General features: G+C 35.9%; 1 protein-coding gene and 1 long non-coding RNA gene across 3 annotated transcripts in view; one reads left to right on the top strand and one right to left on the bottom strand.

Annotated features, from left to right (window-relative positions):
* Positions 1-22984, top strand: part of lsamp (limbic system associated membrane protein) — a 628278-nt gene that overhangs the window by 192756 nt on the left and 412538 nt on the right. The gene's annotated exons all lie outside the window — the stretch shown is intronic.
* LOC148657888 (uncharacterized) lies at positions 3154-21092 on the bottom strand. 2 transcript variants are annotated; one of them, XR_015940536.1, is made up of 4 exons: positions 20918-21092; positions 19693-19804; positions 15593-15748; positions 3154-3205 (listed from the first exon to the last, which is right to left on the bottom strand). It is a non-coding gene; the product is annotated as an uncharacterized LOC148657888 (long non-coding RNA). The 2 variants fall into 2 exon arrangements; XR_015940537.1 differs by lacking the exon at positions 19693-19804.

Raw genomic sequence — 22984 nt, forward strand, 5'->3', positions numbered from 1 at the left:
CACAGTTTTTGCTGTCTACAGTTTTTGCAATAACTACGGAGGGGGGGGGGGGGGGGTGTTCAGCAATGGGTAAGGCAAGCGCTATCAGGGTATTAAAGCATTACAGAAACATTAGTTACAGAAACAACATTTGTTTTTCCTCTAGCAAGCCGAACAAGACCTGAAGTGGACTGATCCACTTCATGATGATGTAGAATAAATGACAGATGTAAAACATTTGGTTGGATTTGTGGGGAGATTCTGTTCTGAGAATAGTACTGTATCTTCACTGGCACTCTTCCATGGTCAGCCAGGTGCAGTCACCCTGGAAGTATAAACCCTGTATAAATCCTTATTTGGATAAATAAAATCCTTCTCGGGCATATTTTACGATGAAAATCTATAAGGAAGTGAAATGTTTTCTTTATTTACCTGCTTAACGTAAATAGCAGTGCAGTTGTAATATTTTTGCCCAATTAAAGAAAGATAAAACAACCATATAATGGCCCTTTGTAAAGTCTAAGAGAAGTAGTTAATATGAATCATGTTTATAAAGGAAGCAGAACAGAGATCCATTCTGGTCAATTACAAGAATTATATTTACATTATTTTATTGTTGTATTCTTTACAAGGTACTGTAATTCATCAACATTACTCCTGGGGCTGGGGAATAATAGGACCATTTTAATTTACTCTTTCAAAGACTAAATGGCAAGTACCTCAGCTTGTAGCCAGATTCATAGGCAAACTGGAGTGGAGGGCGAAAAAGTCAATGAATGTCCGAAGAGATCTGTCAGATCTTCAAAAGCACATAATGCTCAGTGTCTATTCTGGGGATTCTCTGTTATTAGATAATGTTTTCTGTAGTCTGTGGTTAAGAAGCTTCTGTAGCAGAATAGAAATTGTAAAAGAAATGTGTCCTGTGTGGACAGACAGTGGCCATCAACACCTGTTGACAGGCTTGGGGGGGGTAGACTTGGACAGAAGTCTGTAGGTCTTGTGTGAATTAACTTTGATTTTATTCAAGTAAGAAAGACTGTCCAGTTTGGTATTAAAGTAGGAGTCCAGATAACGTATCACATATGTTTATGTAATGCTTCATATCCCAGAACTGATACAAAAAAATAAGGATGCTGTTTCTGACAATGATTAACAGCAACATTCATCCCCCACAAAGGCCTTCATCATAGCGGAAGCTAGTGTGTCCAATTCTTATTTTATGCCCTTCAGGTTCTGATGCTTTTCCCATTAATCCCTCTTCTTCCAGAGACAGAAACATGGGTATGAAACACAACAGGCAGGAAGAAGAAAACAGAAGACATAACAATGTGCTATTTCTGTGGCCAAAGGGAAGCCGATTTCCGATTACGGACCAGATCAATAATCCTATTCTCATTGATGATAGAATACAAAAAATATTAAAGAGAAGGAAAAACTATAACAGAGCAAGAAAACGCTGTTATGGGAGGAGTAGCTGGGGGATTACTTTTCCTTTCCCTCCCTTTATGTCAGTGATAGTCATGTAGATTTACCTTAGCATGTAATGTCATTCAGTATGGTGAGAGTACCAGGCTAGGGCTCATTGACTTTTAACTCTGGAAAAGGAAATGTCCCATACCCCAAATGTCACAAGAAACAAGGATCTAACCACTTATTGGGATACCTACTATTTCTCCACATTAATATGATGACTTCAGAAGTAGTCTGCTATAACCACTATATCATTGTAACAATATTGCTCCATTATGTAGAAACTAACAATATCAACATGGGGACATTTTTTGTCTATTTGTCCATTGAATTCAGAGTCAGGGCAGGCCTCTAATCAATCCAGGTTGGACTACGCTGTGAACTACAGGCATGAAATGTAAAAGTCTTGCCTTTTGCTTACAGTTTTCTTGCATTGTGTTAGATTCCTTGAAGAAAATGACTTTATGTATATTTTAGGGCAGTTTCTGATAAGATTTGTCAGGTTAAATTTTTAGTCCTCTAGTTTAATTTAAAATTTGAATTAAAACGGTTCAAACATTTCCTCCCAAAATCCAGAAATATACTGAAAGGTTAATTGGCTTCTGGGAGTGTGTGCATGTCTGTGTCTCTGTGTCCCTTCATTGGATTGGTGTGCAGCCCAGGCTGTATCCTGCCTTGTTGGATGCCAGTTGCCAGTTGTTTGCTGGGATAGGCTTCTCTGTAACCCAGTATTGGATTAAGCAGTTTAAAAATGTATGGGTGAATAATTTAAACTCTAAAATGATTTTTTTCTTGAAAGAGGAATGAACCAACGTTTGTAACCTTTTTGAATTGTCGAAGTGTCTTATTTGGTTTGCATGGATGCTCAACCTTCTGAATCTACTGTATAATGACACATACAGTACACAGAAGCTAAAATTCCACTTTCCACTTACCTGAAAAGAGATTGATTCTTTTATGAGTCAAAGTAACATAATGGATGCTTTTTCTGGAAAATTCAAAGAAAGAGTTCAATATACGGCATTAATTTATACAAGCCATTTGTAATTTTAAAAATGTCCAAAGACCCTGTGAACCACTTTGTGATGATAAAGAGCATGAATATTATAATGTTACTCACAAGAAAACTAAAACTTGCATGACTCAAATAACCTATCTGTTACAAAATGGTCATAAGGGATCAATCATTGTCAAAGGTTTACTGACAGTGACAAATAATACACTATCTTTTAACAATGGATGGTCCCAGCCTAAAAGTGTAATTTGTACAATTCTTTTTACTTTGGCAATTTTGCTTTTTACTTTTTACTTTGGCAGGACATATAGTACAACTTGATCATGAGTAGTGTGAATGCTGTAATTATACATGTCTGGTATTTGCATCTAGGTGAGAAAAAAACGAGTACTTTTTAAAATACAGTATATTCAGGATGATCAGTAATATTAGAATATAATACTCATTTTCTCTGCCTTATAAACTTTGTAGGGTTATGACCTACAGTAAGTTACCGATAGAGAGATACTGTACTACCACATCTTCCAGCAGACTGTTATCCATGCTACACTGGAGTCTGCATGTACAGTATAAAATTAACTCCACAGCCCAAATTAAACAAGGATAGTTGGTCAGATCTCTGGAGAACCATATTTCCGAAAAATGGTGACCCATCTCTTGTGAATTGAGCATACTGTACAGTAGAGACTCAACTGTATCCCTTGGTGGCAGGTTGTTAGAAACATCTGGCAGGTTCCTGACCTGTGAAGGGAGTTAAAGGCCCAGTATTACCTTGTGCTTTTGACTTGATACTCACTTTCAGTTAACACAGCATCAATTTAAGTTCAAGGTGAAACCTGCACAGAGCACAAAGAAATGCTTATTGCAGAAGTATCCGGGGAAGAATCCTCCTCTGTCAAGCATGACATACTGTATCTTGTTATTTTTGTCAGGTAATGGTACTTATCGTCTGATACCAACCAGTCATTTCATGACCAAAAAAATGAAGAAGATGCATTTATATAAAAAAGCTTTCCTGCATAGTGTAATGTACTGTCAGTGTTGTAGGCTTGTTTTATTTCAGACAAACTGGAAGTCATTGTCTTCCAGAAGACAGAGATCTCTTCACTTTTCTCTTCTTACTATTTGGGTGATTCTCCTGACAGTTCATGGTGCTTAGATATTCTGCCATACGAAAAGTGCAGACCTCTTTGTATGGTAAGAATAAGATGACCATCTGGTTTACAAGGTTTTCTTGTGTTGATCTATTGTGTGTTGTGTACATTTCTGTATGTAGCTATACAATGTCACTGATACTGTGATATGTTCACTCCTTGCGATTTTCTTCTGAATATTTCTCAGAGTAGTTTTGAATTACTCAGTTTAGTCAGTTCTAACAGAGAAAACCATATACAGTACAACTCCTATAACTTAGGATTTATTTTGGCTAGTAACCAAAATGAAATGATTTGCCTCTATTGCTTAAACAATTCTTAACAATAAGCCAACATTGACAACACAATATCAATAAATCTACGCTAGATTTATTGATCTGTCATTCAAGGAAAATTAAAATAACAAGCAATAAGAGCTTTACAGTAGCAATCTAAAATTAAATAATAATGAAAGAAATAATATTCCTTGCATTTTATACAGTAAATGCTTGTTATCCAAAGGGTTCCTAAAATGCTGTACAGTACATACAGTATACAAATAGAAGAGGGCACACACTTTATCCTGAAGTGTAATATCCACCTGGTTGTTGCAATCCATTATGTCCAGATCAAGTCAGGAACTCAGAAATTGAATAAAGAAGTAACTTTAGGGATGCCAGTTTGTGTAAGCCCAGAGTAGAATTTAGCCATTTACAGAATTAACAACTCTACTGAAATGAATAGTGCCAGGTCAAATTTAATTACCCATTAGTGTGAACATCTCTTAACTATCTCATCCAGTGGGACACTGTTTTTTTTGGGGGGGGGGCTGTAGAGAGGAAATTGTCCCTTCGTGGTTTTAAAACAGTAGATTCTGTACAACAGAAACAGTTTCTCTTATTGGAAATAAGTCATTCCAGTATTGACGAGGCCCAGCATATCTCTGCTTCATGCTATATTGTGATTGTGGTTTCCTATGTTTTTGTAAGATTAGTTTTGTTATTGTTTAGTCTGTCATTTTTTTTGGTAAATGTGGCAAATTTCTTATATTGTTAAGGCTGATAAATACTTTTTCACTGAGTGGGGAGAATGAGACAACAATAAAAATGAAGCTTAAAACGCAGGCGTTGTGGCAGCTCTAATGAGAATGGGTAAGAATGGGTAAACCACTTCACTACATTCACCCCTGTCTTGTATATGAACTAAAGCAATTCATTTGCATGTTATTTTGCCCCCGAAACAGATTTTTAAAATTAGTTTAAATCTAGAATCTGCAACTCAAGATCAAGAGAAGGCAATAGCCAGATAGTCATCTCTAGTCAAAGCCTTTCATGTTATTGTATCAGATCATGTAATTGTGCTTTTTAAAGCAGTGAGAATAGATTAATAATTAGAAAGTAAAGGACTGCAAAAATGGAAACCTGATTACTAACTGTGTAATACATTGGGACCTCTCTATTGTATACCCCAAGGCCCTATTTAATGAGCTGTTATCCAAGGTTTATGCTACAAAGGTTATACTTTAAGTGCAGCACAATGTGCCTTATGGGAGCTGTAGAACAGAGATACAATTAATGTGATGGAGCAATTTAAGCCACATCAGTATGATGTGTTTTTAAAAGACTGATCCAAATAAAATTAAAAAGCAAAGGCTGGCATTGCTTATAATTGGATATAGAACTCTTTGCAGTAGGTTGTAACTGCTGCTAGAAGCAAGCTCTTCCCTAACCAAACATGTATTGAAAGTTATATTAAAAATGTATCCCTCTGTGACTTGCATCAGTAACAGTGTAGTTTAGAACACTACAGAATATTAAGGATATTATAAGTTTAGTTCCTAATGTATTTTAAAATACTGTCGCACATCCCTATGATAATTACAATTCATGTTATATTAATTGTTGTGCAGAAACTGGGTTTATGCCAATGAACCTCTCATGCAGAAGCATTACTGAGCAGGTTTTTCAGTCACTGAGTGAGTGCTGCTTGGGTTGTAGAAAATTGTTCGAGCAAATTAAGATTTTCCCAAGCACATAGTCTTAACAGGTATTTCACTTTTCAGCCACAGTTGTTGTTGTTAGGCAATTAAACAAAAGAAGTAGGTTTTAGGCTGAAAAAAACAAACAATTGGGGAATGTAATGGCTTTGATGGTAGCGATGATGTTGAAGGTCATTCGTCAATCAGACAGGAGCGTAGAATGAAAAGACAGATGCTGAAAGAGACAAGAATCGCAGGTGTAGGAGAGAGCAGCCATTCATCTCCTGGGCCATTAAAAAGGGAACAGATGCTGCTAACGAGGATTGGCAAGTCCACGGAGAACCATGTAAACTTCATTTAACGCTCAAAGCAGCTCTGTCACAACCCAGCTGTAGAGAAGTAGAGTCCCTGTTGAATTGTGTCTAAACAGGTCCGTTTGCACCTGCACCAAAGTTTTCTTTTGTGATTTGTGGATCTGGCTGATGGGAGCTTCATCGTAATGCAGAAACATATAAGTAAAAGTGTCAGTGATTTTCTCATGTTAAAATTAATGTACTGTAGATATTTCAAGTTTTGAATTTGAAAGCAGCTACCTACTGTGGGCTTTGAGTATTATGGGCAATATATTCAGTATGTGCTGTATTTACAAATTGCAGAAGATAGTAATTGTTGGACTTAATTGTGACCAGCCTTCTTTCCTTCTGGGATGTGTACTGGATTTTGTCAGTCCTGACTTAATGCCTTAGCTCTTAGTCTATATGAGATTAAGAGCTAAGGCATGGGTCCTCATGTGTATTAGTGGCATTTTGTTTATGTCATTGTATTGATAAAAAATGATCTACAAAAAACGTTTTCAACCAAATAAAGCAATTTAAGAACAGAAGAAGAAACACATTTCTTTGTTTTAAATTGCTCCTCATTCCGTCATGATGTGGAAACTGTAGAATACACCAAAAATCAAGTACTGTAAAACCTTCACTGTGCACTGAATTTAGCCCATAATTATAAAAAAAATCAAGGAGGAGTACCTAATGTTTCAGTTTACAGATGGTTAAGATTTTATTTATTCCTTCGTTGGTGCAGTGTTTCTGCTCCTTTGCAATTTGTATTTTAACATTTGGCATTTTTTTAAAAAAGAATGAGAGAGAAATCACCTTCAGACCGCAGACCATTGAAGTATGAAGCTCAACAGCTGTTCGCTGAGAAGGTGGCATATGCTATTGAAGAAATTATGCTAATTGAACAATGAGTGAACAGAACTAAACTTTATTGGGAAGCTTTGTGGTGTTGTTAGACCCCTAGGGTAATAGAAAACAGACAGTAAGGTGGAGTAAGCTGTTTAAATTTAAAGTATTTTCTCTCATAATATTGTCCCATTTGCAGCTCTTTGTACATTTACTATAAATAGCCTATGATTGTAAATTAAGAGCAAATAAAACACAATTTCATAGACTTACTTGCCTAATTTTATCATTATCACTGTCATTTACAATTTCACTATGCTAATTATGTAATTATTGATCCTGCTTTATGCAGGTTGTTGTTTTATGTAATAGCAAGAACAACTGAAACACCTGTTTTATTGGGTTTTGTGATAAATGTTATATTTTGATTGATAAAGTAAAAGGTTCAAATAAAAGACTAATGACTTTTGAGTAATTTCTGCAGGATTTCTGCCTTCTTATATTCCACTCATAATTTACAAATCTCCAAGAAGATACACCAAAGTTTTGTTTTCCTTTTTCTTTTAGAAGTTTCTGCACTAAAGATGTCAGGTATTAGTCTCACAGTTTGAAATTATACTGTCTTTTAAAATGTGTGTTCCAACCAAGTGAATGTAAATCGAATTGTGCTGAGATAAATCCCCTTCCAATTTCAGCTTGTAAAAAGGACTGCATTGAGACTTTGCCAATATAAAAAAGAAAAGAAACAAGGTTTAGATTCCTGTCTTTCAAAACAAAAATGGTGATTTTCAGTAGTCAGGACACATAAAGGCCTTATTAGTCATGCTTCTTCTGCATTAGTTGTCATTTTCCATTTAGTTTTCACCTTGTCAGCTTAACATCTTTTTTTAGTCAGGCAAGAGTGTTTGTAAATTGGTGTTCTGAAAGAATGCACTTGAATTTAAGCTTACTGGGCCTTTACTCTCTCTCTCTGAATGTTTAATCTCAAACATTGTCCACATGGCATGATTCCACTTGTTTCCTGAGAATAAAACATTTGTAATGCCTACTTTATTACAATAAATACTCTGAAGTCTAAATTCAAAATGCTCTTAACTGTCTTTAGGAGAGATGACTGTTAAAGATGTCATTTTTGACAAATGCAATCAGGTATAAATAAATGTCAGAGATCTTCAAGTGGATTTTGGAACTTGTGTGTGGTATTACAATGGTCCTTGTGCTACTTTGGAAAAAAAACATTTCTAATTAAACTAAGGTGAAGCAATGCTAGCTGCAGGGTTTAAGCAGCAATGATTGTCTTTCAATGCAGCTTGAATTTAAAACAAGTACCACATCATTACAGACAGCAATACTGCAATATTTCTTAAAGAAAGGTCCTGCCTTACTAGTCAAAGTTAAATTTAGTATCCTGGAGATACAAAATATTGTAAAACAATTTCTAATCATAGTAGTACATTGGGAAATACAGTATAGGAAATAGCATACAATACCCTTGAAAATCTTGTCAAAGTGGCAAAAGTATTAGAAATTACTGCTATCATGCACATTTACCACGGTCTTAAGACATACAGTAGTGATTTAAAGGTTTAGTTGGAATTAGGAATGGGTGGAAAACTAGCCCTGACAAAACTGTAGTTATAAAACTCACTGTTTGTCTGAACCTATGCTTTATTACTTTTCTAGTCTTCCAGTCTATAATGATGTATTTGGGGGGGTGACTATAGGCAGTTCCAATAAAAATATGATTTTTGCTATGCAATGAGAAATTCCTATAAACTACGTGTGTCTGATGTACAGATTTGTTTTTAAAATGTACTGTATGCAGTATAGACTGTCATAAGATATAAAGAAATACATGCAAAGTTCTTTCACTAACCTTAAATCAATTGCAAATGAAATAAATTATTGTATTCATCCAAACATGTCAGTAACGGTAAAGTTGCTGACCCATGAAAGCATTTTAGCAAGATAAATAAATTGCACTGCCAGTCTCACAAGAATTTCTAATGATTATTTTGACCTCTTTGTATGCTGCAGTGACTGGCTGTGTCCAGAATCAGTGAAGCAAAAATCCACACCTTATAACACATACTTTGAATTAAGATTACAATTAAATAACATGCATAATGTCTGGATCTCTCTTCCTTGATTTTAGTACTACAATCAGTATTGTAGTTTTCTGCCACTGTGATCTTTTCAAGGTCTTCTGTCTGAAACTACTCTTTTTCTTTCCTTGATTAAATCTTCTTGCATTGTGTAGCTTCTGTGATTGAGATGCACAGTGTGAAACAAGGTCAGCCTGTATTTCCTTAACTACTGTTCTGACCATGAAAATACACACATATGGGAACACATACTGTACTGTATATCCATCTAATTCTCTCTATATGTAAGGTACTGTACAGTATATATGTATAAAATCTATTGACTGCATTATACCAGATAAAACTAGACCATGCCTGACATTGCCTTTTTCCTAATTCAATTACTGATTGATGTTCCACATTTAATACCGTTTTTCTTTTGTATACCTTTCTTGATCTTTTACCTTCAAACCAATAAGAAAAATAACCTTGAGATGAGCAGGCGCCGAGATTTTTTAATGCACTTCCAGAAAGCATGTGAGCTACAAAGAACCCAATGTTGTAATGAGATATAGAATAACACACTGCCAGTCACTCCAGCTGCATAAAACTTAAAAAGATTGCCGGTTTGTATCCCGGGGCCGGCAGAGGAATCCTACTCTATTGGGCCCCTGAGCAAGGCCCTTAACCCCAGCTGCTCCAGGGGCGCTGTACAATGGCTGACCCTGCGCTCTGACCCCAAGCTTCTCTCCCTGTCTTTGTGTCTCAGGGAGAGCAAGTTGGGGTATGTAAAAAGACAAATTCCTAATACAGGAAATTGTATATGGCCAATAAAGTGATCTTGTCTTATCCTGTGTCCTCGTAATGCAGGCACAGCAATTCCTCTGTCCCCACAGCAGCCTGCTCCTGTAGTTGCCATTCTTTCAAACGCCCAGTGCTAGACAGTACTAGACCCAAACACCCACTTTCCTTTTGCATGAATCCCCATGATCTGGCTGCTGAGTAATAATGGGTGTCAAAAGCACGGACACATTTCTTCTTAATCTCTGCAGTTTTCCCAGCCAGCTAGCAGACATAAAATGTAAGAGCTTCAAGGAATATTTTAATAATTTACCATGTACATCTCCCCGCAAGATCGGCCCCTCCTCACAGGCTTCATCAAAGGCTGGCAGACTGTGGGTTAATTCAGCTCCTGGCTTCTCTCTACCTGGGTTCATGTTCTTTGTTCCCTTGGAGCAGCAGCACTTTTTAATCATACAATTACATGGAACATGAAGTCTGATTACAGTTATGACCGGTGCAGCTGATAGGTCTTTCTGTAATTATATCCATTTGCTGCTGCAGGATATTTATACCTACATTTAATAAGTCTATTAAACCTTAACATTTTACAAACCCCTCTGTGAAGCACTTTTTCTTCCCTTTAGTTGTCGTGTATGTTGTTTTTGTTAACGGCCTTTTTTTATTGGAAATTAAACTCGCTGAGCTTCTGAATAGAATAAGAGAAATCTATTCCCCGTGTTTAACTGAAACAAACGGCTTAATTAAGCTACTCATGCCCCGTTCCATTTTCACTCTTTTTTTAGTTATCAGTGGCTGTTCTTGTTATCTCGTTTTATTGCTGCTGACGTGCCAGTCATTTTGCAACTTAATTTGATGACTTCTAAAATATAAGCACATGGTATCCTGGGGGTAAGCTAATTGTACAGAATGAAAGTTATTTCAGAACCACATGCACAGAGCTTGGTTTAATCCTTCGTCTATAAATCATATTTTATTAAAACTGTAAGCTTGTAAAGTACTGTACATCCATCTGTTTTCATTCTGTTTCTTTTCCTGGTGAGGGCTGCAGGCTTAGTATTTCATTTTTCCCCAAAATAAAGAATAAGAAAAAAGGACCTGATGTTTTTCATTTAATATTATGTTTGTTTTTTGTTACTTTGTTACTGTTGTTACTTTGTTACTTTGTAAGTGTTGTTGCCACCTTAGGCCTAATCATGTCAGATCTCAGAAGCAAAGCAAGTCGGGACCTGGTCAGTACTGGAATTGGAGAACCCTAAAAACCTTTAGTTCGCACAGTCTATCCATCCTAATATTTCCCCTTATTTAGAATCAGTGAAGCAGTTTCTCACTTATCCCCCTAACCTTTTGTGTAAAGGGTCTGCAGGAACAGAATGATTAGCACACGATATCCAGGTGAGGCTTGCACTTCACTGATTAATGCAAAGATCCACATTTTGTTGTGGATTGAGCTTGCAATCATCATAACACTTTCAAATGTGACTTTACCTTTAGAATCTACGCAGTCTATTCCAAACAGCTACAATAAGTTTAAAAAAATGTCAATCAGTTCAATTATTCAATTATTCAAAAAAGATTCTCAGTTAATTGCTTTAAGTTTAATTGTTTAGTTAAGTATTTAATCCTTTTGTTGTAGCAACCCTAAATCATCTCAGGTGCAAAAGATTAGTTTGAAACGTCACAAAGTCGTAACAACTCTATGTGTGTGATCAAGATAGTTCAATGTCACCTCAAAGTACTCTCTCAAAGTCTCTAAAAATCCTTAGATATTGAATTTGAAGACACAATATCTTTGAAAATCCAACAGTAAACACCAAGAAACTACCCAGATCAAGCTTTCTTCTGAAACTGACCTATTAGTCAGGCAGTAAATCATTAGAGATTCCATGGTTGAAGCCAACAGTGACTTTGAAAGATCTGCAATCTTACATGTGTGAGATGGGCATCAGTGTTCATACAGTTCATTAACTACTGTATATCTCAGTCCTATATTTTCAGTCTGTGTGGGTGAGTGGCAAGAAAGAATTCAGAGTTTTCCCGGTTAGCAAATAATACTGCCGTCACGCAGCAGAATGTTTTGTGTCATATGATAAAATATTAATATTTTAATATATAATAAAAAGCCTTAAATATAAGGCCAGCATAACGGAGCACATCACCCAGTAGATATCATCCCAACTGCTAAGCATGGCTGTGTAAGCATCACGTTAGGAAGACTGGGAAGCTTTTGAAGATGGATTGTAAGTGGATGGTGCAAAGGACCTATGGATCATAGAGGAAAACCTGCTTGAGTAACCCATGAATCTAAAACTGGGGTAAACACTTCCCACAGCAGGGCAGTGGCTTGAGGGAAAGGCCAAAGTCAGACTAGAGTAATCAGACAAGACGAAGTGAGGCGCGTTAATTCTTATTACTGCGTTGGTGGTACCAAAACACAGCAGGGTGTGGGGTTCACTGGCCAAAGGGGATCGATAGGTGGCACTTGTGGTGAGTTAAAGTAGATATTAGTGAAACGATTGCTTCATTAAATGCTTCTCTACTGTGCATCTTTCAATCCACTTAATATGGAATATTAATATGGTATTATGTAACTGAAGGGGAATTTTAGTAGCCGAAAATAAAAACAATAGAAGTATAATGTCTCTGAACGTCATAATCAATATTCATTTATTAACTCAGATACTAACTCTGAGTTACTAACTATTTTGGAAAAGTTCTGACATGCTCAATCTAAATGTATACATTTTATATACTTTATTGAAAGCTGTTATGTTTTAACCTTTTCTATGAATACTTGCTGTTGTTATTGTTGTAAAAAAAAGTTAAATCCACTTAATAGGGAATATGAATAATATGGAATCAAATACATTTTGCTGAAATTCGTAGCTGAAAACAATAGTCATAGTTATAGTCATTAATGAAATTAACCTATGTATCTAAATATAATATATTTATATAGCTGGTAGTGGTACCGTATTCCACTTTCTTGTAAACATCTGCAACGATTTCTTTAAATCTTTCACATGTGGTTATCATGAAAATAAAAGTATTATAATATTCCTATTTAAAACAGTATTATTTTTTATTTTAAAGTCTTTATAAAACACCATGAAGACAGTTTACTCTGAATTTAAATTAGAGCTGAGCGCTTTAATACATGTTATTAATTCAGTTTCAATTATATTATTTAATTGCAAAAAAACATGTATTAGAGGATTTAAACCATTTTAAGTTTTCCAATTAATGGACAGTAAAAATAAAAATTTTCACTTCTCACTGAATGAGCTGTACTTGAAACTCAGTTAGATCTAAGCAGTCAAATAATGAAATTGCAGCTTTAATTAACCCTGCTAAATCTGTAGTTACGAAGTTGTAATTATTTGTATGCCTATAGTTGTCCATTTATACATTTTTAATTGTGCTGCTGTTCCAGCTGTTTTTTTTATTACAAGAATCCATAATTAATGACCTGACATTAGCTAACCTCCTTGAAATTCCATAGTGCAAACTGCCAGTTATTTTGTATGCTCTCCATACTAAAATATACTGTACCATCAACTTAATTTAAGAAAACATGTTGCAGCTTTAACCTCTTATAATATGTTGTAGATAGGTAGGTTTCTAGTATTTTTTATTAAACCATTTCCCTTTTTATTTTTAACATACTGCATGCTCTCAGATTATGTACTGTAGTTAGTTGCAATGCTTGGGTTTAGGTGTCACAGCAGCAGTCTCTGAGAATTTATTTTAGTGAAGAAAGAACAATGACAAATGTGTTGATATTCCTGTGAGGCTCTGCTTATTTGGCTGATTAAAAGGACAGTCATTACTTACAATGTGAAGAGGATGTCCTGGGGTTGTGAAATATCTGTCAGGAGGCACTTGGATTACATGTGGAGAGAGGTATGAACAGTACTGGAGAAAGTTACTTTAAAAACATAATGCACTATGTGGCTAGGCCCTTATTTGTCAGACTGTCTCTGAATACCAGTGTACCTCAAGGACACATGTTTTCCCATTATTCTATTCCTTGTAGACCAAGGACTACACCTTTAGTGAATGTTCAGTCAAACTAATTAATTAAGTTTAAGGATGACATCACCCTTGTAGGTTTCATCACTAATGATGATGAAACCATTTATTATAGGGAGGTGCTTCAGGTGCTACCAACTACCCAAAACATTCTCCAAAACCTCTCTTCCTGGTAATCAATAATGTGGCAGTGAGTGTGGTGGAGTCCTTTTTTGTTTTTGTGAATTATGAGCTCTAATACCCTTAAATGGGACATGAATATCACCAGTATGACAAAAAAAAGCACGACAGATAATGATAAAGGCCATGGGGTGTGTCCCCACTAATTCTAATACAGTTTTACAGAGCCATTATTGAGACTTCTGGCTTCCTCTATGACTGTTTGTTGTGGCAAAACAACTGTCTACTCCAAAGGCAAACTACAGTGTGTTGTTGTCTCTGCGGAGAGAGTCTTTGGCTGTCATCCGCCCAGCACTGGTGATTTCTACAATTCTAGAGCAAAGAAAGGGACAGGAAAGATTGCAGATGATCTCTCCTACCCAGGACCACCTGTTCCATCAACTTCTCTGAGGAAGATGCTACTGGCCTACTAATACAAGAGCCATTCCGTTTTTGAACAGCTTCTTTCTAATGTTTTTTTAACCAGAATTCCTAGTTGTACAGTATGTGCACTGCCTCACTGATGTCTTGTTTGTGGTACTGTATATGGTATACAGTATGTAGATTGTTTTTACAGCACCAAGTACACCAGAGTAACTAACTTGTACTGTATTTGTTAAATAAAGGCAATTCTGATGGAAGTTGCTAATGTCAGATTATATTTTTTAATTAATAGGAAGTGAAGAGAAATTGATTTAAAGTTAATTACTTTGCATAGTGATTATTCAAAAACTACATAGATCACAATAATTGATAATCTTTTCAAATTTCCCCCCAACATGTTAAATTTTAAAGAGTAATCCATTAGACAAGTGACTTGTAACTATTTAACAATCCTTTCCTAACACTGGGTACCACATTTGCTAAATAAAAATACAGTATCTTTGCTGTTTCCTATAGCATTATGTAAAAGAAAAACTGTCCATGTGGATCTATGGAGGGAACTTCAGTCTAGAGAAAAGAGAAAGGTCTGAGATTTCAAGATTCCATCCCGTAGACTGCAAAGGTTAGGTATTAAAATAAGTAATGGTCAGTGACCAAGGCAGTTCACAGCTTATACATGTTTCTAAGTGTGTAAAGAGACACAGCAGATTAGCTGGATTAAAGAATCAGCAGAAAATAAGGTCACATCGGAGTAAAAAATGGAAGGCCACCCTCATTAATAATGGATCGCATGATTCGATCAAGTAATCCATAGCTGATCTTCTTCCATGTCCTTAGAGGGGGTTATAACACTCCTGTCTCCCTATAAAAGAGCTTTAAAACTCTCAAGAACCAGCCTAGGTGATTGTATGTTTTGTCTACCTTGGAACATCTAACAAACCTAACAAACAGCATACTATGGGATACTCTGGTTATTTATTTGGTTTTTATAAACATGCCTATGCATTAAGCCCTACTGTATATAACACGATAAATATCAGCCCTAATGACTTAGTAGCAAATTTATAAGAAAGACAAATAGTAGGGATATATAAAAGAATGGGTACCATACACACAGAAAAGTTTAAACTTTGAATTAAGTGGATGAGGTTTTAATTATTTTTGTATGTGTACCAAAGTATGAATATTTTAGACTTAATAAGAGGCTCATTTTGCAAACACTGTTATCATGAGCAAAATATGTGTTAATTTAAATAATTCTAATTAAAGATCACTGGGAAAGACATATGTGCATTCATGCATCATACATCCACACAAAAAGCAGCCTTTGGAGTGCAAGTAAATCACAGCATGCTTTCTACAATTCCCATTACCTGCAGTTGGTGTCTTCTGGGCAATGCATATTGTGGCATTTTTCCATATTTTTGTTCAGCTTTCCTGGGTAATTTGTAAGTGAGTGAGTAATATACCAAAGTCAGGTTGCTGTTCATGTTCTTTTCTTCAGACTGCTTGCTTCTGTGTAAATATACCTGTTTTAAAATAACATACACATCTATTAATGCTGGGGTGAAATATAATGATGTAATAGCAGACTCTTAAATGCATCAACAAACTCATCTCAGAGGATCTCCTCACAATCGGCAGGGAAACACAAACCCAAGCACACATGTGCAAACCACATGGAGGAGAGTTAAAAAATGTGAACAGAAGTTCACAACGGGAATTGGGTTATATCTCTTCTCACGGCCTTGAGCCTTGCAATCGCACATGGCGGAGACTGAGAGAGTGGAAGTGGATTCCTTCAACCCAGACATGAGAGGTTTAGTGCCGATTGTAAGAGATGCACACCAACAGTGGTGCAAGCCTGCAAGCACCTGATACTTCTCTGGTAGCCAACTAAATCTGCATTACTCTCAGCAGCACCTCTAGGTGAACTCCTGGTCAAAGTCAGAGAGTGGCATGACCCCGGCTTAAACTTGCAATCCTGCTCCTGGGGAAGCACCTTTACTGGTTGAGCCACGCTGGATCACTAGGAGGTGCTACAAGTAACCTTTTTTTCCAAAATTGGTTGTGGAATTCCGGAACAAGATACTGTACCAGTTATGTAAAGAAGATGAAGTCCTGGCTTCTTTTGAGAAACAACTGTATGAGATCCTTCATCAATTAGCTGCTAGCAACCAAACACGCTAAATGGGCTGTACAGCCTCCTCTCGTTTGTAACCTTTCTTACAATATGTACAGTAGGTTTTTAGATCACTTTTAACTCATTTTATTTAATTTTCTATCTAATAATGCCCTGGGCGTTTGTGCTGTGGGTGTAAGATATCATTTACCTTCATTCTGAGCTTGAGACAGATCGAGTTGACAAAGCACTAGCTTAGTTGGGAGGGTTCCCTTGCATTATCTTGCCTGACAAAGATGTAGAAAATACCAACAGAAAAATGTCGTTCTTTGAGGTCAACCACAATTGAAATGAAACGTGGAAAACTAAGAGGGCTCATCATGTTAGTTTGATACTGCAAAGTGCTGACAATTCTGAAAAGAAGGAAAGGATGAATGTCTGGATAGATGAAATGCTATAAACATTGACAAGTTAAATGGCTAAGCAGAGATTACAGAAAGGTTGCTATTGCCCAGGGTGGTAGCAGCTTCTGGAAGAAGGAGGAACAAAATAAGAGAGACTGTCTCTTTTGATAAACAGCAGCTGAATGCAGAATACAGTTTATTATATGGCTGTCTCCAATAAAGAGCCCAGACTAATCGCTAGCAGCCTGGGGCCTGGCTTTGATTCACACTGTTGTTATTTAACTCTTGAGGTGAGAGAAGTAAATACTGTACAAGCAATAACAATACCAAAGAGGGATCTTCTGTGCTGATTTACATTAACAGTAGACAAATTTAAGAGATTATTCACTACTGCTTATTTTATATGTTCAATTTGTTTTGTTTAAATAATTAATTTGGGGTTTAATTAAATTAAGACAATGAACTTAAATAGATGGAACCTTCCTGAAATTTAAGGTATTTCAGTACATTCAATCTCCTCTTTTCATAATGGTTTTGTACCTGCAATGTTCAAATTTGTGTTGCCTTTTTTGGGGGGAGTAAGCTGTTTATTCACTAAATCACCGATTCATAGTATGTATTCTTTATAGAATTCTACCATTAAACCGTAATTGACATAGTAGTTTTTATTTGTATCACTTTATTTGTAGTTGGATGACTTAAGTTTTAATTTCAGTACAAGTTAATATTTCCCTGAAAAGGAAAGTATAATACATGAGGCTTAAACATCTGTCTTATGCTGTTAGCATTGAAATTGCTTTAGTACTACAGTATATTATGTTTTACATTTATTTGAAAGAGGAGCATTGACTTTAATCTCTGAGATCGGATTAGATGACCCCAAAGACACAATTTTCTACAGTGCCAAAATGTTCAAATTGTTCATGAAGGGACTTTCAGACGCTCCTCTCTGATAAACAAATTTTGACAGTAAACCACCTTACCATCCCTTTGTGATGATTAAAGTTCATGTATGTGACACTAATCTGCATTCCCGACAAAGCCAAGACTGTCTAAGCAGTTTTGTTGTTAATTGTGTATAATTACCATTAAAAAGTTACACTTAAAGTAATGGCACAGTTTGAAAGTATTCAATTTTCGTGAATGATCGCCATTATTTAAACACATGTCAATTAATGTCACTTCTTCTTCAGTGCATAATTACTGGTGCAATTAAGCTCTTTCTAACCATATGATACAGAACAGTGACCCAAGGCACTAGAAGCAATTTGACCAAACTTTTAAAATTAAGGTTCAGAAACTTTGGATCTGACCTTTCATATTGCTTGCTGGGAAAAAGATGCTGTGCAGTTTTGCTGAAAATTTAGTTTCTAGGGTTTAATGCCTTAACTCAGATCCTTAATTAAATGTGCCACCCAAGCCCCACTTACCTTAAACCTAATTTGCTAAAAGTATGGACAGGATCGTATGAAAAAAAGATGGCTCCCAGGAAGATTAATACATGCATGACAATGAACTCTTTCCACTAATGGATGAACTGCTGTGCACTTACAAATGCAGCTGTGAAAAAATACTGGTATTTTAAGAGCTTGTTTGAAACCACTCGGCTGTAACAAGTGGCCATTGAATGTAATGCTGGTTCTTGCCATAATTATCTATCATCATGTGGTTCTGTAAACACTGCAGTGTTTGAACACCATGTCTAGAGACATCCAATATGACCCGAGATTTTGAAGTTTTGAAAGAAATATAAGAAATATCTCACCATAATACAAGTTAGGTGTGAGAAATAAGATTACTGAAGAAAATACAATTTTTGCAGTGTTAGTTGTTTTTAAAACATGGAAATGGATGGATAGTTCTGATGGCCAGCAGCTGCAGATGAAAATTTAAATAAATACTGTAAGAGGGATTCTAGTGAAATGTACAGTAGTATCTCCTGTCAATTTGCAACCAAGTAAGGGTTACTAAGTGGAAGTCTTTGGAAATGGTGAGCTGATATTATAAATGTTAATCCTAATTTTACATCACAGCCAGAAAGCTGACTTCCACTACTGTCCAAAAATGACCACTTCCTAAGTTCAAAGTGTGCTACTTTAATAGAATACAAACTGTAAAATCAGATACTGCGCACTGTCTTGGGTTTGATATTTGAACTGTGCAGTTAGGGATCCTGAAAGTGTGACTGAAACATTTTGACAGCAGATCAAGCTATAAAGTATTATTATGTGATTACATTAATATTTTAAAAACGCATCACATTACCTTCTCTTCATTGGAAAAGTGTCCCTAATGACAATGCAGAAATAATTCTTCTTTATTTGTAGGCAGTCTAAATGCATATACTGTACACTGCTTTATATGCAGGGCAGTCTAAAATATTGGAAAAATAAATTAACCCATTACTTTTCATCTAGATTTTTTGTTTGCATGGGTGTAGAGTACTTCATTTATGCAAAGTAATGCTAGTGCTTTGGCACTTATAGCACAAATGATTGTACCATTGGTCCCCACTCCTAAGCTACACTTACTGTACAGTATGTATCATTTCAAACACATTTCATGTCAGGAAACACAAATCTTTAATGCTTATTACAAACAGACATTGTAGCTCTATGAATAATTGTACAGTATACAAAGTCTTGAAGAAACAAAACATAAGTTAATATACAGTATTACGTGCCTTGAGAACCTCCCACATCTGAGAGGTCACAGTTTTGAAACCAGTGAGACACATGTAGAAAATCTACTTGGAACATCTTTTCTGTTGTCATCCAAGATCTTCGCAAAATATGAACGCATTCACATCAAGATTATTGAAATACAGTATTTACTGGATGCATAGGGATGATTACTGAACTAAAATGTGTTTATATTTCACTAATATTTGTGCATATGGAGATATACAATAATATTTACATTTATGTAATAGCTTCATAATATTTACCCTATTCAGACGAATGTGTAAATTGCAACTCTTTTTATCACCATTTGAATCTTTTATTCACTTTCCTCTTGTTCTTGTCTTCCAGGTAAGTGAAGCTCATTTCCAGCACCCTCTACGAGAAGCGGATAGAACTAATGGAGATCAACATGTTTTTGCTCATTGGAGGCGGTAAAAATATTTGTTATTAAACATCAATAGGTGAAAAACATATTGTGTGAGACGGAGCGAAATATGTGGGATATGGTCATAGGAATGAATAGGTAATAGCAGTGGTATGGTAAAGGCGAAAAATATTTTCATACTGTAGCAGTTAAAGGGGAAGACTAGAGACAGGCCATGCATGATTCAAAGAACAGTGTGTGGCAGTGGGTCAGTCAGTTGAGAAACAAAACAAGCTAGTCAGGAAAAATATCCTTGTATAGTAACGAACCTACCTCATGTTCCCAAAGGCACTATAATGTTGTACAGTGGGCTCTGACCAGAGTATAATCTCCTATAATCTCCTATCATGCACTATTCTTCCATGTGTACACTGCAATAGAAAGCTGATTGCATGCATTTTGTAGACATTAAAGTAACCTGTAATGAAGATACAGTATGCATAACAGAGATGTCTGTGTTGTTAATCTGCAGGTTAACAACAAAAAATAATACTATTCTGTTCTAAAGATGTCCGAGTGTCCTCTTACATTTGTAATCATGGTATCTAGTAAGAATGAACTTCCTACACTATACAGTACATCATGTTTTTCATTCCATTCATCAGAACTCATTTAACAATAAAGGTTGGTATTTATGCCTCCGAATATGGATATATTACATTTTGAGCAATGCCGTTAATAAATCCAGACTGATAAGATGTGACCATTCACTGCTACCCTTTCAGCTTTGCAGTTATATTGTAGGATAGTGAAGTTATGGCTGAGTGACTAAGATAAGCTTCCTCAGTTAGTGACTGACTGACTCTGGTCTTATCTGCACCCTAGAGGACCGTGTTCCTCTTATGTTTTAAAAGGTACTGTCATTTATTTTTCTTTGATCTGAACCTGTTACAAAAAATGAAAAAAAAAACTTATTCTCCCATAAAATCTCTTTTATTCCCTGTTTTGGGAATACAGAAAGGTTCGTATTTATCTTCGTAAAGATTCCTGCCTGAGATGCAGTGGAGTGTTCAGTGTGGTTAGAATTTCTGCTATGTTCAGTCATAGCAGGTGAAGTAACTTACCTTTTACAAGCAGAAGCTGCCTTTCAATTTCTTCTGTTGAGCTTGATCCAGTGTTGTCTGTTTTATTTCTAGATGAGGTATTACAGAGCTTTACATTAAATGTCAGCAAGCACATTATAACTGTCAAACATAGAATTGCCTCCGTCTCCTGCCATATTGTAACTTTTAGCTTTAACAGCACTTAATACTTTTGAATGCTTTCCTTAGAAGACAGCAGTGTTGACAATACAGAATTGACCTTACTGACATATTGTTGCTGTTTTCTACTGTTTTCTTTCATTTTCTCTGGATCTGTTTTGTTTCTTAGACAATTCTAATTGCACTGAAGAGAGCTGAACATTTCTATGTACTGTAAATAGTAGTGGGAATTCTGAAAGCAGAGAAACAGATCTGTAGGAAAAATAATAGAAAACAAGACAATGCAATCACATGTGTGCCAGTTAAACACAATAGGTTTACAGCCTTAGGTTCATACACAGTGCTGTACTGTGATTGCCTGCCTTCCAACCAGTCAAAAGTCTCAAACTCTCCAGAAGTAATGTTACATACTGTAACTCACTTAGCAGATATCGTAGTACTGTATTCTGTCGTAAGTATTGTGTTAATGCTACTGGATGGTGTCTACGGTTATGCAGTGACCCGAAATAATGTGAAAGAAATGTCGTGAGCCAAACAAAAGGGCACAGAACAATTGAAAAACAGCAGTGAGTTCTGGATTTTCTGATTGCTTGCATGATAGTTAATCAAAGTTCATTATGATGTCATTAATTTCTAGATACAGTAGGTTTGGCATTGCATGCTCATTTTTCCTTTCTTTCAACAATCATTTCCAAAGTTGTGTTTATATAACTATAAATTCAAGGTGATGACTGTTTAACAAGTGGGGATGATCTCTTTTCTGTAATAGTTTGATCGGAAAGGAAACACGCTTACATTGCAAGATAGAAGGCCGCATTGTTAGAATTTTGTCTAAGCTGATTGGTTAACATCATTATTGCTGAACACATCCCAAGGACAAAGTCACAGGAAGTGCTTGCGAGTAAAAATGTTTTCTCTAAGATACAATCACATTTCAGCTTTATGTGAGGATGAAGGAAAATAACAAAATACCTAGAGATGAAAGGGCAAAGAACAGACGAGAAGATGATTTTCAGCAGATAATATGCAGGTTGATTATGTTATTAGGATATGGAGTTGAGGCCATATGGAGACTTGCTTTCAAATTGAGCTTGACAGGTTTTCACGAGAATGCTTTTCCTTTATCACGTAAATCTGTAGCCAGTGATTTGTGATGCTTCTCCATGAATTTAAAGAAGGAAAATATTCATTTACCTCCTTGGCAACAGTTGCCTCACAGCACTGGTCCTGTTTCTACGGGTTATGTTTTACCCAGACATTGAGTTTGCGGCTGAGATTTTTTCACTTAATAATACGTTAGCATCTATATTCTGTTTTATGCTGAGAAGTGTGCTGTCCTCTTCTAAATATGGATTCCAAAATGATTTCATGTCAGAAAGCAGTCAGTTTAGTTGAATTGTATAGTAGTTGATCTATAGAAGAGTATAAAATGCTCACATGACAAGATGACCTCAAGGTAGTGGGCAGCTGCTGCCAATGAGAAGGACAATTTGGATGTTAATTCTTGTTATGTTAATAGTTTCCATGAGAGAATCTGTGAAACAGCTTTGCCTCAGCATTGTAACAAATCTCTCACAGAAATGGCTATATTACTGTCTGAAAGGCTTTTTTTTAATTCAGTGCATGTGCCCACTTCTAAAAGGTAAGGTGTGGTTTATTTAATCAACAATTTCTAAAATGTCACCTGGGATTGTGGCAATGCTTTAATCAATACACGTTATTTAAGGGATTTGGAATCTCATGGTACAGAGTGCCATTTACAGACATTAAGTAGATTATAATACAAGAAAAAAAGTTTTAAATGCTCATTAATGCATTTGGAAGCATTTATTCCTAGAGATTAGGGCATGTAATGCATTGTCATAACCAAGAGGATATACATGCTGCTTAAGTGGGATGATTGAAGTGTGAAGTACCTTTGATGCACAT

This window comes from Lepisosteus platostomus, chromosome 7 (assembly GCF_059453375.1).
Source record: "Lepisosteus platostomus isolate fLepPlt1 chromosome 7, fLepPlt1.hap1, whole genome shotgun sequence".
Lineage (NCBI taxonomy): Eukaryota > Metazoa > Chordata > Actinopteri > Semionotiformes > Lepisosteidae > Lepisosteus > Lepisosteus platostomus.